A 16,913-nucleotide genomic window follows, 5' to 3' on the forward strand; every position below is an offset into this window, starting at 1 on the left:
CAATATTTCCTTTATTTTCTGAGAAAGTATTTATTTAAATTTCTAAATCTTTGCGAAATTTGAGTTAATCAAATAGGTTAAAGTGTTTATTTGTTTTTACACACATGGCTGTTTTATTGGTCATTGTCTGTATTCCCTTCTTGATGTTTGGCAAAATGAAGAACTCGAATCATTGATTTTTTAGTAACTGTTGGCATTTTAAGACATTTTCAAGTAAGACAATAATACATTAAATTCTTTTTAAAATGTTTTACTTTATGTTATATTTTTCAAAATATTTTTTCCAATGAGCAAAGTTTGATTTTTGCAAGTTAATTTTTTTAAAATGCAGAATAGAATGAGAATACACTTTGACTCATGAATGGATAAAGAATACCTGATATATATATTCCACTAAATATATATATATAATATCTCATATTATAGTGGAATATATAATAAGATATAGTATATAATGGAATATTATATATATGATGGAATATATATGTAATATAAAATGGAATGGAATATATATAGTATATAATATATATATATATATATATATATATATATATACACACACACACACACACACACACACACTATAGGACCCTGTGACCCCAGGATCTATGGTATATTATATATATATAGATAGATAGATATAGATATAGATATAGATATAGATATAGATATAGATATATAGATAGATAGATATAGATAATAGATCAAGGACCCAGGATCATTGCCTGAGCCAAAGGTGGACTTTCAATCACCAAGCCATCTAGGTGCCCCAAGCATCTGTTTCTTGTTTGCCTCTCTGTTTCTTTATTATTATTATTAGTAGTAGTAGTAGTAGTACATTTGTTTTGTTCCTTAAATTCCACATACAAGTGAAACCATATGGTATTTGTCTTTCTATAATGGATTTATTTCACTTAGAATGCCCATGTTGTTAGAAATGGAAAGATTTCATTCTTTTTATGGCTGAGTAATATTCCATTATACACACACACACACACACACACACTCACACACAGTATAATTACATTACATATATATGCATATATCACATTTTATTTATTCATCAGTTGATGGACACTTGGGCTGTTTCCATAATTTGGCTATTATAGATAACACTGCTATAAACATTGGGGTGCATGTATTCCTTTGAATTAGTATTCTTGTATTCTTTGGGTAAATACCTAGTAGTGCAATTGCTAGATCTTAAAGTAATTCTATTTTTAACTTTATAAATAAACTCCATATTGTTTTCCAGAATAGTGGCACCAGTTTGCATTCAAACCAGCAGTTCAAGAACTTATATTTCTTATTAAGAAAGTTTTTCCTCATTATTTTTCTTTGCTTATTTTTTCATATGAACATGAGAATCAACCTTTCTATAAACAAGCTTTAATATTTTCCTGGGGGGATGCCTGGGTGGCTCAGCGATTGAGCATCTGCCTTCTGCTCATGGCATGATTCTGAGATTTGGAATCAAGTCCCGCGTCAGGCTCCCTGCGAGGAGCCTGCTTCTCCCTCTGCCTATCTCTCAGCCTCTTTCTCTCTGTCTCTCATGAATAAATAAATAAATATTTAAAAATATTTTTGCTGGGAATATATTTACAATTTTAGGGAAATTAATATCATTAAGTTATTGAGTATCCCATATAAGAATTGCATGACTTTCTATTTCTATACTTCTATTTTTGAGTACTTCAGGAGGTTTCATATTGGTGTTAATGGTAATTTTTCCTTTTTTTTCTATTTATTTTTTATAATGTCTTGTTTCTGCTATGGACTCAATTACTTAGATATCTTTTTATATTTATTTAATTCATAGAGGTTATCAGACTGTTTTATTATCTAAAACTGTAAAATATGTTTAATCTTCAAATCTTGCTCTTAATATAGGTTTTCTCGGTATTTTTAAATGTTTAACTGAATCTAATTAATAACAGTGTTTTTTGTGGTATCATCTGAAACTTGGTTAGAATAAGTTTTCCTCTACAATGATTTTTTTTTCTGGTTTACATATGCTGGGTTATCATTTCCTTAAGGATAATTTTTAATTTTAATTTATTTTCTTTATAGTATCTATGTCACAGGGGCATTGTAAATTCAAACCCAAATCTGTATCAGAAATAGTTTTTTAGTTACAATTTGTCAGATGATTTATTTTTTCTACTAAGATTTCAGACAGAGATATAAAGCTTTCCTCTTCTACACGTGTAGGTGAGAAGAATTATTTCTCCAAACTTAACTAAGTGTCTGACATTTAAAGGCATTTAGATATTGCAAAGTACACATTTCCAACTTAAACAATTCTTATTATTTCCTGTCTCCATATATTGAAGTATAGAATATATGACAAATTAATTAGCAAAGCAAACAAATAATACTCATTACATAATCACATGTAATTATGAAACCAATTATATAACTGATTACAATTACTTCATTAATTGGAAGTAATCAATACTGATGCACCCTCCCTAATCGAATAGCAATCACTTCATCAACTCATATACTCATGGTTAAAGCTATGTTTTTTTTATATTTCTCTATTTTCTATTGTAAGAATACCAAAATCATAAAATTATTTTTAGGAATCCATAAATATTTTCCCATGAGCAAGTATTCTCAACTACCATATGGCATGTTTTGTTTCCTTTATATTTCGCTCTGATTACTTTCATTTAAATCTGCCTTTAAGGGCCTTTTTGGCCCATAAATCACAGAAGACATTTGCCATAAGAAGCCAATACTGGCAACCATGATTGGGACCTCTGGATCTGGCATCTCACTAATACCAGTTAGAGTGGACTCAACACTCTGGTAAGCACCCTGTTTATGAGTTACTTAGGTCAAAACTCTCTTTAAAAAATGTTTTATTTAGATTCAATTTGCCAACATTTAGTATAACACTCAGGGCTCATCCCATCAAGTGCCCTCTTTATTACCTGTCACCTACTTATCCCATCCCTCCACCCTCCTATGCCAAAACTTTCTTATTATGTGTGTGTTTGTGTGTGCATGCACCTGTACATACATACATATGCAGACAAAGATACACACATTTGTGTGTGTGTGTGTGTGTGTGTGTGTGTGTATGATCCTTTGAGGAAAAATTGATATTATCCATTCCTATCTATATTTCACTTAAGAGATGAATACTTAAATATATTGCCTTTTTGTCTCACAATGCTTCGCAATCATTTTAGTCTCATGGACATGTTTTATTTTATTATTTTATTTTATAACTCAATTAATTATCATATAGTGTATAGTGTATTATTAGTTTCAGAGAGAGAGTTCAGTGATTCATCAGTTTCATATAACACCCAGAGCTCATTACATTACAACATTACATGCCTTTCTTAATGCCCATCACCTCATTACCCCATGCCCCCCCCCCCCCCAACTCCCTTCCAAGCACTCTAAATTTGTTTGCTTGGAGACTCTTTTTTTTTTTTTTTTTGCTCAGAATCTCTTATGGTTTGTCTCCCTCTCTGATTTCACCTTACTTTATTTTTCCCTCCTTCCCCTATGATTCTCTTTTGTTTCTTAAAGTCCACAAAAATGAAATCATAAAATTGTCTTTCTCTGATTGACTTATTTCACTTAGCATAATACCCTCTAATGCCATCCATGTCATTGCAAATGGTAAGATTTCATTTTTTTGATCATGGACATGTTTAACATTATATTATTGCCCTTAAGCATGAGTTTAGAATAATCTAAATAGGGGGCTCTGCTTGGCCTTTACTACTAGATATTTTAGATTTTTCCCACCCTAGCAACAATTTAGACATTATTATACTGAGCTTTATTAATTAGTAGTTAGTTAACTAATTAATTAATGTACATTATTCTGTATAATGAGAAGTGTCCCTTAAACTCCAATTATGTTAGCCTAAACAGTCTACTAGACAAGAGAAGATAACCCTGAACATAATACTGAGCATATCTTAAGCTAGACTTGATATACATACACTTCTGCTTCAAAATCTATGAATTATTTATATATTAATCTAGAAATTTAAATTTTTATTTAAAATTTAAAATATATTTACTTAGTTGTACTGTATTAACATATTTTGAAATTGAGTCATCTAAGGGATAAAAATATTTTTTTTCCAAAAACCTGTTTTTTTAAATTAAATTTTATTTTTAAATTTTTTAAAATTTCAATTCAATTAACACACAGTGTATTATTAGTTTCAGAGAAAGAACTCAGTGATTCATCTGTCTTATATAATATCCAGTGCTCATTGCAACATGTGCCCTCCTTAATGTCCACCATCCAGCTACCCCATCTCCCCCCACCTCTAGCAACTCTTTTGTTTCCTATGATTAAGAGTCTCTTATGGTTTGTCTCCCTCTCCGATTTTGTCTTACCACAAACCAATTTAAAAAAAAAAAAATCCAATCATCAGGCCATACAAAAAGAACCTTTGTTTTTGGGATGCCTGAGTGGCTCAGTGGTTGAGTGTCTGCCTTCAGCTCAAGGTGTGATCCTAGGATCCGGGATTTAGTACCACATTAGGTTCCCTGCGAGGAGACTGCTCCTCCTTCTGCCTATGTCTCTGTGTCTCTCATGAATGAATAAATAAATAAATCTTTCAAAAAAGAACCTTTGTGTGTGTATTATATATATATATATATATATATATATATATATTTCATTGAATTATAATTGTTTAAAGTTCATTTGGCATTAATTTAATGAACAATGCTATAAAATGCTTACATGATATACTCAGTTTTATATAGGCATTGGTCAATTGTTAAATTTCTTTTAACCTTATTAAACATTTAGTATAAAAAAAGATTTGAATGATATGAATGTTAATGTATATTTTATATTTTTAGATAATATTAAGAGGAAGTAATTACTTAAGTGTAAAAAATAAACCATGATCTAGTTGGAGTTGTAATACCTATTGAGTATGAGTTATTTTCATATAACTTCTTGATATAAGATAGAAATTAACCATTTTGAGCATTTATATTAAAATAGTACAAATAGAAATATGTAAAGAATACAATCAATGGTTCCTATAGTACATGACATAACTAATTACACAAACATATAATAACAATATTCAAACTGTATAATATCTGAAACAGAAGTCTGTAATATTAAAATGAAAGAACTCGGGAAAATTAATAGTGTAATTATATTCAAATATGAGATTAATTTATTTAATATAATTAAGTTAATACAACTTCAATTTCATGATTCAGCATTTTTAATATTTCCCATTACTGTATTACTTAAGGGAAGTTTAAAATAGAAAGCACTACATTGTTAGATATTACAGCAAAATGGAAATAGAGAAGTAGAGAGTGAATTTATATTGGTGATTCAGAATATGTAGATATTATATTGAAAAATACAGAAAAAAAAAAGAAAAATACAGAAATGGAATGTAAATAATTTTAGTTCATAAATAAATCTCCAGTTTTTGTTCCATTGGATTATTTCACAAGACAAAGGTGATAACTCTAGGATATGGGTCAATATTAACTTTAAGATAGTAGGTTAAATTTTGTTAAAATATGCTTCCCTCTAAAATGCTACAGCATTGAATCAGTTACTCTCTAAGGTCTTCCAAGAGTTGTATGTGTCATCCAAGTTGAATTATGACCATAATGCACCTCCCTAGGGATGATATTTGTGCATTACATTTCCATTAGAATTTTACAGTATCCATTGCACCTCTTGTCATATCAGAAGTTTACTGTTGGATTTGAAATTTTTAACAAAATAGTTCATATGGGATATTATTACTTTAGTTTGCATTTAAAGATTTTTAGTGATGCTGAGATACTTTAAGGTCCTACTAACTGACAAAGTCTGTGGATATTCTGTTAATGTTTTTTTTTTCCCCACTTTTCAGGGGGTTGAAATTGTTTTCTATTTTTCTATTTGTTTTCAGAAGCTTTTATAAATCTCATCTAGAATTTTCATAAAATTGCTAGTAATGTAGGTCAGTGAAGACATTTCTAATTGTCTTCATTATTTTAGTGGCAATGATTCATGGCAATTACTTGTATATGTATTTAGACTATTGAATTGGAATAGATTTGTTTATCATATTTAAATAAGTATATGCATATAAATGCATCCCATATCGTTCCCCATGTGTAAAGGAGAATACCATTTTTATGTGTAATTCATTGCTATGTTAAATTAATATATTTTAAAATAGCAAAATAAAATTCTTTTTAGAATAAAGAATACTTAATATCAATATATTTTAGTTTTGAAATACTGCATATTAAATATACCAGGATATTATTTAGGACTTTTCTTCTACTAGTAAAGGAAGATATTTTATGCTTTTCTGTTTAGTATGCATGCTTTCTTGGATTAGTGTGATGAAAGCTCTAAAAAAGAAATTTGTTGTCCATGCATGATTTTCTCAGCTCAAAATCTATTTTATAATATGGGAATCAAGTATAAAAAAATAATAATATGGGAATCAACAGTTTGTCATAGAAAGAAAACATCTTCATGTTAAATAATCTAGGCCTAGTCATGGCTTCAGAGGCACTCATTGAGATGGCATTTTGTTTTTTGTTTTAAAGTCCTTTTGTGGTTTTTATTTCTGTGTAGGTTGCTCACTTCCTGAGCCAAAGATTTTTTTTAAAACACCTATTTTGTTAAAATACATTAGAATAGAGTTCTGTATTATGTTATTTTAAATTCTCCCTATATTTGTTAAATTTCTATTTGATTAGCAACTAAATTTAACTTTTATTGCTGATTTTTTCAAACCTCTTCATTATAGTTATAAATTCAACTTTATTTCTGTTAATTATTTATAAATTCCTTCTCTGAATTTTATTATTTTCTATGGGTTTCTTTTCTTTTTCTAACTTCATGTGATATTTAAACCCATAGCATTTTATTAATAATTAAAACACTAAAATCTATTGATTTGCTTGGAATAACAGTTTTTGGTTCATGTCCTATGTTTGAGAGGTGATGTTTTTACAGTTGTTTTTCTATGTCATAGGAATTTGGTTTATTTTATTGCAAGAATTATTTATGATTTTACTTATTTTCAAATAACTTGAGTCATAAAGTTTAATTTATTTTTAAATTTTATATAGCAGATGGATAGAAATAGCCCCTTCACTCCTTAATCTCTAAGCTGAACTACATATGCTTGGGGAAATCAGCCTGCTATAGATATTGCTGAGGACTAATATGATGGACAGCCTCCATAGATTCAATAAAACTTAAGTTTCTGAACCTTGACAAAGAGATTTGAAGCCCCCAAATGCTCTGTTTGATTATTCTTGGGAGCTATGTTTTACGTTTAAAACAAACATGCAATAACAAAAATATAAGTTTAAAAGAATGGTTACAGCAGTGGAGACTTTGAACATGTGATTCTAAAGAATTTTGGAGAAAGAAGAAATATTTCTGGGAAGAAGTTAGGCTTGTAAGAAGACAGAAACTTGAGGCAATGTAACAAAAACATAATGGAATAGATTCTAAGGCCAATTTTAAGGGATGTATATACTCTGGAAAATAACTGAAGTTAACATACCGAGTCACAATTTTTGAAGGAATGAAGGTTTTTGTTTTGTTTTTTACTTTTATATTTTTTAAAAAAGATTTTATTTATTTATTCATGAGAGATATAAAAAGAGAAGTAGAGACACAGGCAGAGGGAGAAGCAGGCTCCATGCAGGGAGTCTGAAGTGGGACTTGATCCCAGGTCTCCAGGATCACGCCCGGGCTGAAGGCAGGCACTAAACCTCTGAGCCACCCAGGGATCCCCACTTTTATATTGTTTTGGATCTTAGATTTCTAAACTCTGAACGAAATTTTTATCTTTGCTTTTGTGCGTTTGTTTTGGCATATAAGGCAGTAGTTTTTAAATTAATTATTTTTTTATTTATAAATATTAGAAACTCTAGTTCTGATGCACCTAACACCATCTTCTAACAGATGAATTTCATTATTTTTTAAATTACAAATGTGACTGACTCTACACAAAATACTTGAATTAAAAAAGTAATAATACAGGATAGGTCCAAGATTTTGTTTTCCTTTTGGGAAGGTACCATATGTATTTTATTAATATGGATCTAGTAAAGTTCAGTATCAAACATCCTCTGAATGATGAAAACTTATGAATGAAACTTTCCTAACTAATACCACACATCATAAATTTAGATATAAAGAGAATTTTAGAAAATATTGTCGGGCAGCCCCGGTGGCCCTGTGGTTTAGTGCCGCCTGCAGCCTGGGGTATGATTCAGCCTGGGGTGTGATCCTGGACCCAGAATCCAGTCCTGCATCGGGCTCCCTACATGAAGCCTGCTTCTCTCTCTGTCTCTCGCTCTCTCTCTCTCTTTCTTTGAATAGATAAATAAATAATCTTTAAAAAAGGAAAGAAAATATAGGCAAAGTAGGTTATATTAAGAATAATAAGAAACGGGCACCTCACTGGCTCAGTGGGTAGATCATTGACTCTTTATCTCAGTGTCCCTGAGTTCAAGCCCAATACTGAGCATAAAGCTTACTTTAAAAAAAATACAAGAAATAGAGCTGCACTAAAAATTTATTTCTTGCTTCTTTAGGGGAGTCAATAGCAATGGTAGTAGTTATATTCCTTTTTTTCTATTCTTTAAATTCAATTAATTAAAATATAATGTACTATTGGTTTCAGAGGTTGAGGTCAGTGATTCATCAGTCTTATGTAACATCCAGTGCTCATTACATCACATGCCTTCCTTAATGTCCATCATCTAGTTACCTCATCTCCTAGCCTCCCTCCCTCCAGCAAACCCTCAGTTTGTTTCTTATAATTAAGAGTCTCATATGATTTGTCTCCCTCTCTGATTTTACCCTATTTTATCTTTTCCTCTCTTCCCCTGTGACCCATTGTTTTGCTTCTTAAATTCCACATATGAGTGAGATCGTATGATAACTTTCTTTCTCTGATTGACTTATTCCACTTACCCTAATATCCTCTAGTTCCATCCACGTCATTGCAAACAGAAAGATATCCCTTTTTTGATCGCTGGCTAGTATTCCATTGTAAATATATACCACATCTTCTTTATCCGTTCATCTGTTGATGGACATCTGGGCTCTTTCTGTAGTTTGGCTATGTGGACATTGTTGCCATAAACATTGGGGTGCAGGTGCCCCTTTGGATCACTACATTTGTATCTTTGGGGTGAATACCCAGCAGTGCAACTGCTGGGCCATACGGTCGCTCTGTTTTCAACTTTTTGAGGAACCTCCATACTGTTTTTCAGAGTGGCTACACCAGCTTGCATTCCCACCAACAGTGTATAAAGGTTCCCCTCTCTCCACATCTTTGCCAACATTGTTGTCCCCTCACTTGTTAAGTTCAGCCACTCTAACTGGGGTGGTTTTGATTTATATTTCCCTGATGCCGAGTGATGTGGAGCGTTTCTCCATGTGTCTGTTGGCCATTTGTATGTCTTCTTGGGGGAAATGTCTGTTCATGTCTTCTGTCCACTTCTTGACTAGATTATTTGTTCTTTGGGTATTTAGTTTGATAAGTTCTTTATAGATTTTGAATACTACCCCTTTATCTGATGTCTTTGCAAGTATCTTCTCCCATTCCTGTTTTTTGTCGACTGTTTCCTTTGCTGTGCAAAAGCTTTTTATCTTGATGAAGTACCTTTTTGCCTTTGTTTTCCTTACCTTTGGAGATGTGTCTAGTAAAAAATTTCTGTGGCAGAGGTCACAAAGGTTGCTGCCTATGTTCTCCTCTAGGATTTTGATGGATTTCTGCCTCACATTTAGGGCTTTCATCATTTTAATTCATTAACTTTTAAGTTGAATCTAACTATCACTAACTTCTACACAGAAGGAATGAAAGAATGACTGAACAGTACCTTATATATTGATTGGAGTGACACTGCCAGAAGAATGTCTGCAAGAAAACTATTCTCCATGCAGTCCTGTTCTAAAAGCTACTTTTCCACTACTGTTTTATAAGTATTTGAAGGACCAAGCCTCTAGAATTGGTATGTAATAGGTAAAGTACTCCTGAGAGAGGAAGCATGATTTGATTATCATTTTATGACTGCTTAGCTATCTAGAGATTTCCTGAGGTAATGGGGAAAAAGAGTTTTCCTAAGTAAAGCACAAGAACTCTAGTAAGCTAAGATATGTAGGAGTAGAGGGTGCACTGAACCTTCATTCCAAACCTTATCTTCTCACTTACCTTTTTTCTGTTTCAAAAGAGGGACTATTTTACCCTTATAAAATAAATTACTGCTTTTAATCAAAGGATTTTCTAAGAAAGGTATATAGAATATGACTTTCATAGGAAAAAATCATAGAAATATAAACTAATTTGAAATGACTCTACTTAAAAGTAGCTCAAATATGTCACAGTACATTAGAAACCTCTTATTCTAATTGTGAGACCAGAAATCAGTAGAAATAATCAAAGTAGGAAATTACTAAAACTTGATAGTACTTAAGCCTTTTGAAATAATTGATAAAGAAATGAAACATTAAAATGTGATATATAACTTAAATGTCTTATTTTTGTTTAAAATATCCAAATATAGTCCTCCTCTGATCTTTCATGTAGGATTAAGTCTTTTTACTTGAAAACAGTTTTTAAATTAATTAATTGTTAATTAATTAATTAATTAATTTTATTTAGGATTCAGTATTTAGACCTTATTTCTAGCATAAAACATACCTACAGATATTATATACAATTGATATTTTGGTTTTTAGATGCAATGAGAATATTTAGACAAAAATTTTTAGAACCTTCTCTTAATCAGTTATCTATTTTATTTTAGCTGCCACTAGTGAACTTGAACTTCTCAAAACCCTTAACTCAGTTGTTACAGAAAAAGGCTCTAGTCCTCACTCACATTTTAAAGTTTGTCTAATATTGTTTGTAATTATAATTAGTAGAAATGTATAAATAAACTTAGGGATCTATTAATTGATTCTTGGGAAGTAAAATCAACTGATCCTCAAAAATTAGTATATCTTAAGGAATGAGGGGTTTGTGTTACCTTTCAAATGAGTGAAAATGGAGGTCAGTTTTATCATTTATGCACTAATCCTTAGAATGCACAAAGTATTGATCTATTATTAATTTTGTTTATTGTTTATAAACAGCTTAATTATAAAATTCACGCCATTTTATAGATGTTTTTTTTCAAATACATCAATGGCCTTACATATGATTTTGATCAATTTTCTAATGCCCATTCCAAAACTTTATAGCTTTATTTGACTTTGACACTGATAAGTAATGTATGTTAAATATTTATAACATGTATAAATAAATTAGAGATTAAAATTTTTATAGGACAGATAGATGTAGATCAGTGGCTGATTTTTGAGTGGGATTCTGTGGAACTGCAAACAGAATTATACTCATGGAAGAAAAGAAGTGATGGTTTCCCCACTTTGTACAGGAAGCAGACGGTATGAAAGCCAAATACAATTTTCAAGCTTACCACTCAGCAGAAATGCATGTTTTCATATTTTTAGCTAAACTTCAGTTCTCATCCTTTCTACCCAGGCTTTAAAAAAAGAGTAGGTGAAACAGTCTCTGAAAAAGAAATGTTTGAGATGTGAGAGAAAATTTTTGTCTTTCAAAGTTGAAATGGAATGGTTTAAGAGACCCTCACATATGGACTAGAAATGCAAGTTGTGAAGAAGAGCCGACATTTCATTACCCTTTTAGATGGTCATTAAATGGCCTATTCTGATCTGCCTTAGTGCTGCCACATTAGAATGAAGCTGACTCTAATGACAGAGTTACTAAAGAAATTGACAAGTTCCCTGGAGTTGGGAACCTTAACATAAGGGAGATACTTGCTCCTAGAACATAGTTTTTTGAGATGAAAAGCCTTTTAAGAGCAGCTGATAGCATAGGGAAAAGACAGCACTGTAATAGGTATGTGTAGGTAGAAGATTGAGCAATCCTTTCCCCAAAGCCCTTAGAAAGTTTAGAAGTGTCTTCAGTGTATATATATATATATATATATATATATATATATATATATAATGGTGACCCTTTAAAGGAAGACACAAGGAAATATATATATATAGTCTCTTGAGGTTATGTGCCATATCTGGGATTAAAGAGTCATTTGTCTGGCTCTCTCTGAGAGTGTTCCTGATATTATCGGGGACTAAAAAACCTGAACACCAGTTCCTTAGAAAACTGCATAAATCCTCTAAGTGGTATCATCATTTTGGTAGATGACATTCATAAAAGAATCCAAAAAAAAGTAAAATCAGGAATGCACTCCCATCACTACCACAGTTAGCAAAGGACTTCAGACTTCTACCAGTTCTCCCCTGTTTCCTCAGACAGGTCCCAAAATAGCTGGTGACAGGGGAAGACATGGGAACATAGGATAACATATTTCAACTGGACTCTACAGGACTAAAATATCTAAAATTTTTCAATTCCCTATGACACAATCCCATTTTACAAATGGGATCATAGGTGTGCAGCCAATTTTCAGGCTCTTCAGCCCAGGGCCTGATCCTGGAAACCCAGGATCGAGTCCCACATTAGGCTCCCTGCATGGAGCCTGCTTCTCCCTCTGCCTGTGTTTCTGCCTCTGTGTGTGTGTGTGTGTGTGTCTCATGAATAAATAAATAAAATCTTTAAAAAAAGCAGTGATTATTAAAAAATAAAATCACTTTTATTTTCCCACCTAATTGAGAGTGCTCAATTACTGAGGCTAGGGTTAAGAAACAAGGGTATTTAAGTGGGAACATATTTAAATCTTCAGTTTATTAGTGAATACCTTTGTGTTAAAATAACTTTCACTTCCCTCTATAATTTCATAACTGTGGATACCTCATTAATAAATGAATAATATGAGCCTCTTAGGTATTTTGGGTGACTATATGGCTTTATTCCTGTGGAACGAGACTGGAGTCAACATAATTATTCGTATGTCTACTAAATTTTTAAATTAGGGTGCCTGGGTGGTTTGGTCAGTTAAGCACATGGATTCAGCTCATGTCATGATCTCAGGGTCCTGGGATCAAGCCCTGCATCAGGCTCTCTGCTCAGCAAGTAGGTTGCTTCTCTCTCTCCCTCTGCCTCTTCCTCCACTCAGACTCTCTCTCTCTCTCAGATAAATGAATCTTTTAAAAACTAAATTGTTAAATTAACTTAAAATTTTAAGAAAACAACAGCTGTAAAAATCTTGATATATTAGAAGAGAAAAAAAGATTCTCCTCTTTTAAGGTGAGTGGTGTTGAACTGATTGTTGAAAATGTGGGCACCTGGGTGGCTCAGGTGGTTAAGCATCTTCCTTCAGCTCAGGTCATGATCCTGGGGTCCTGGGATAGAGCTCTACATTGGGCTTCCTGCTCAGCAGGGAATCTGCTTCTCCCTCTCATGCTCTATCTCTCAAATAAATAAATAAAATATTTAAAAATTAAATTAAATTTAATTTAAAAATGTTCTTTAACCAGTAAGCCTAAGGGCAGTCCCAAATATTATTGTTTATGTTCTCTAAATCAATATTGTTGTGTAGGACACTAATTTACAATTGTTTCTCAAGTGATACTTAGACAAGTGAGATTGAATTATAATTTTAAAATCTTTGGGATACATCTCATTCTATAACAGCATGAAATTGTCACTAATCATTAAGTATTTACTGAAAACCTACTATGTGCCAGCTACTGTTTCAAATAATGGTAATATTCTTGCACTCATGAGGTTTACAAGCTTGGGGAGTCAGCAAAATAATGAACCAATAGAATACAATTAAGAAGTACTATGAGAAAAGTATGCTTATAAAAAAGCAGAGAGGAGATACCTTGGAATTTTAGGCTCAGTCTGGAAAATGTAGGCTCTGAGGAAGAAATGATGATTTTGCTGAGTTTTGAGAAAGGAAAAAAAATTGAGAGATAGTTCAGTCTGTAAAAAGAATTTCTCAAGAAGCATGTATAAAGCTGATATCAGAAAGCCTTGTATGTATTTGCCCCAGATATGCTTTGTTGCTTGTGGGTTATGGTGGGTATCAAGGCCTGAAGTTGAGGAAAGAGGCAGCTCATGAGGGGTCTTGTCAGGGAAGACTAAGTCTGTTCTGGTATGCAAAAGGAGATCTTATATAGATCTTTATAGAAAGTTTTTAAAGCTTTATATACTTCTGAGAGTCCAGTAGGAGACATTATTAACTCATACTCTCCTCAGCAATCAGTAGAATTGTTTTCAATATGTGAGAATCTTCATTCAGGAAATTCACTTTTTCAGCCTTGGAAGGTTAGACACATTTTTAAAAGTAATAGCCTGTATAGACATGTACTAGCCACCACTATATATATATATTATAGCACATGTTTTGTCTCTGAAATGGACAATCCCACCATGGACCAAATTCATTATGAACTACAGCCTGACCATCCCATTGTTCAGGTCAACATAGCAGTGCAATAGAAAAGTACTTGTTATACATGACTTACAAATTCAATGGAATATCAAATGCTAATATTATTTACCTGACAACATAGTAACAAATGTTGGAGACATGAGTAATATAACTAAGTGTGTATTCTTTTTTTAAAATTTCAGCTAATTAATATATGGTATTATGTTAGTTTCTGATGTGCAATATACTGATTTAGCCTTCCATACATCAGGTGCTCATCACAAGTGCAGCCTTCAATCCCCACAATATGTGTATTAATGAATAAACACATATTAGGACTAATTGTTTGCCAAACATAAAATTTAAAAAAATAAAAAGAGAAGAAAGATTTTCTGTGTTATTTTTGAAATAAAATCTACTTTATTTAGATAAAATAAAATACCCTGTCCTTCATCACAAAGATAGCATAAGTAAGCAAATAAAAATACAGTGAAAGTATGACTCCTATAATATTTACACTTTTCCTTTCACTGTCAAGAGTATACATTATAATAAATAATTGTTTAAGTTCCCAATTTATCCTTGTAAGTTACATTAATTACAAACCATTTAAAGCTTAAAAGATATTAAAAATATAGTCATTCTTAAGAAATCTTAATGAAACCAATTTTTAAATTGAAACATTTGGCTAGGGGATCCCTGGGTGGCTCAGCGGTTTGGTGCCTGCCTTTGGCCGGAGGTGCGATCCTGGAATCCCAGGATCTAGTCCCACATTGGGCTCCTGGCATGGAGCCTGCTTCTCCCTCCTCCTGTGTCTCTGCCTCTCTCTCTCTCTGTCTATGTCTATCATGAATAAATAAATAGATAAAAGAAAGAAATGTAGCCTACCCTTTGGCCAAAATCATTAAAAAAAATAAAGAAACATTTAGCTAAATGAATATATATTCTTACATTGGTATGCTTAGGAGTTCGTGTAAGTTTAGAAGACAAAGCATTTAAAACAAAAAGCATAAAAATAATTGGTGATTTTTAAATATAATTTTACTTTTTTAGAGACACTTCTTTGCAAATATATTAATGGTGGATCCCAGAAAATATCCTTTAAGCATTCCAACCTGTTAAAATCCTAGATCTAGTGACTGTAAGAATATAGAATATCACTCACCAAAAAGAAATAAGAGGCAGTTCTGGCAGTCCCTGACTGCCAGGGACTTAATCAGTAGGGACATAAGTAAGATGTCAGAACTATAGTTCAGAGTAATGATTATAAAGATATTAGTTGGGCTTGAAAAAAGCATAGAAGACACTAGAGAATCCCTTTCTGGATAAATAAAAGAACTAAAATCTAATCAAGTTTAAATAAAAAAGGCTATTAATGAGTTGCAATAAAAATGGAGACTCTGGGCAGCCCCGGTGGCGCAGCGGTTTAGTGCCGCCTGCAGCCCGGGGCGTGATCTGGAGACCTTGGATCGAGTCCCGCGTCAGGCTCTCTGCGTGGAGCCTGCTTCTCCCTCTGCCTGTGTCTCTGCCTCTCTCTCTCTCTCTCTCTCTCTCTCTGCATCTCTACGAATAAATAAATCTTTAAAAAAAATGGAGACTCTAACTACTAGGATAAATGAGAAAGGATAAATGAGAAAGAAAAGAGAATTAGTAATATAGAAGACAAAATAATAGAGAAAAAAGAAGCTGAGAAAAAGAGAGATGAACAAGTACTGGATCATGGAGGGAGTGGAATTTGAGAGATAAGTGATACTGTAAAGCAAAACAATATTAGAATAATTGGAATCCCAGAAAAAGAGGAAAGAAAGAGTAGGGCAGAAAATACATTGGAAAAAATTATAGCAGAGAACTTCTATAATCTGGGGAAGGAAATAGGGATCCAAGTCCAGGAGGCACAGAGAACCCCCCCCCAAATCAACAGAAATAGGTCAACATGATGACATATAATACTGAAAATTGCAATACTCAGAGATAAAGAGAAAATCCTGAAAGCAACTTGGGACAAGAGGTCCATAATCTACAAGGGTAAAAACATTAGACTGGCAGCATGCCTATTCACAGAGACTTGGCAGGCATGAAAGGACTGGCATGATGTATTTAGGGTTCTAAATGAGAAAAATATGCAGCCAAGAATACTTTATCCAGCTATGATGTCACTCAAAATAAAAGGAGAGAGGAAAAAAAAAAAAAAAAAACTTCCAGGACAAACAAAAACAAAAAGAATTTGTGATCACCAAACCATCCCTTCGAGAAATATTAAAAAGGATCCTTTAAGCAAAGAGAGAGCCCAAAAAGTAATATAGAACAGAAAGAACAGAGACAATATAGAGGAACAGTGATTTACAGGTAATGTAATGGCACTAATTCATATCTTTCAACAGTTACTCTGAATATAAATGGGCTAAATGCAACTAATCAAAATACAGGGATATCAGATTGGATAAAAAAGCAAGACCCATCAACATGTTATCTGCAAAAGGCTCATTTTAGATGCAAAGACACTTCCATATTGAAAGTGAGGGGTGGAAACCGATTTATCATGCTAATGG

The sequence above is a fragment of the Canis lupus genome, chromosome 12 (assembly GCF_011100685.1).
Source record: "Canis lupus familiaris isolate Mischka breed German Shepherd chromosome 12, alternate assembly UU_Cfam_GSD_1.0, whole genome shotgun sequence".
Classification (NCBI taxonomy): Eukaryota; Metazoa; Chordata; class Mammalia; order Carnivora; family Canidae; genus Canis; species Canis lupus.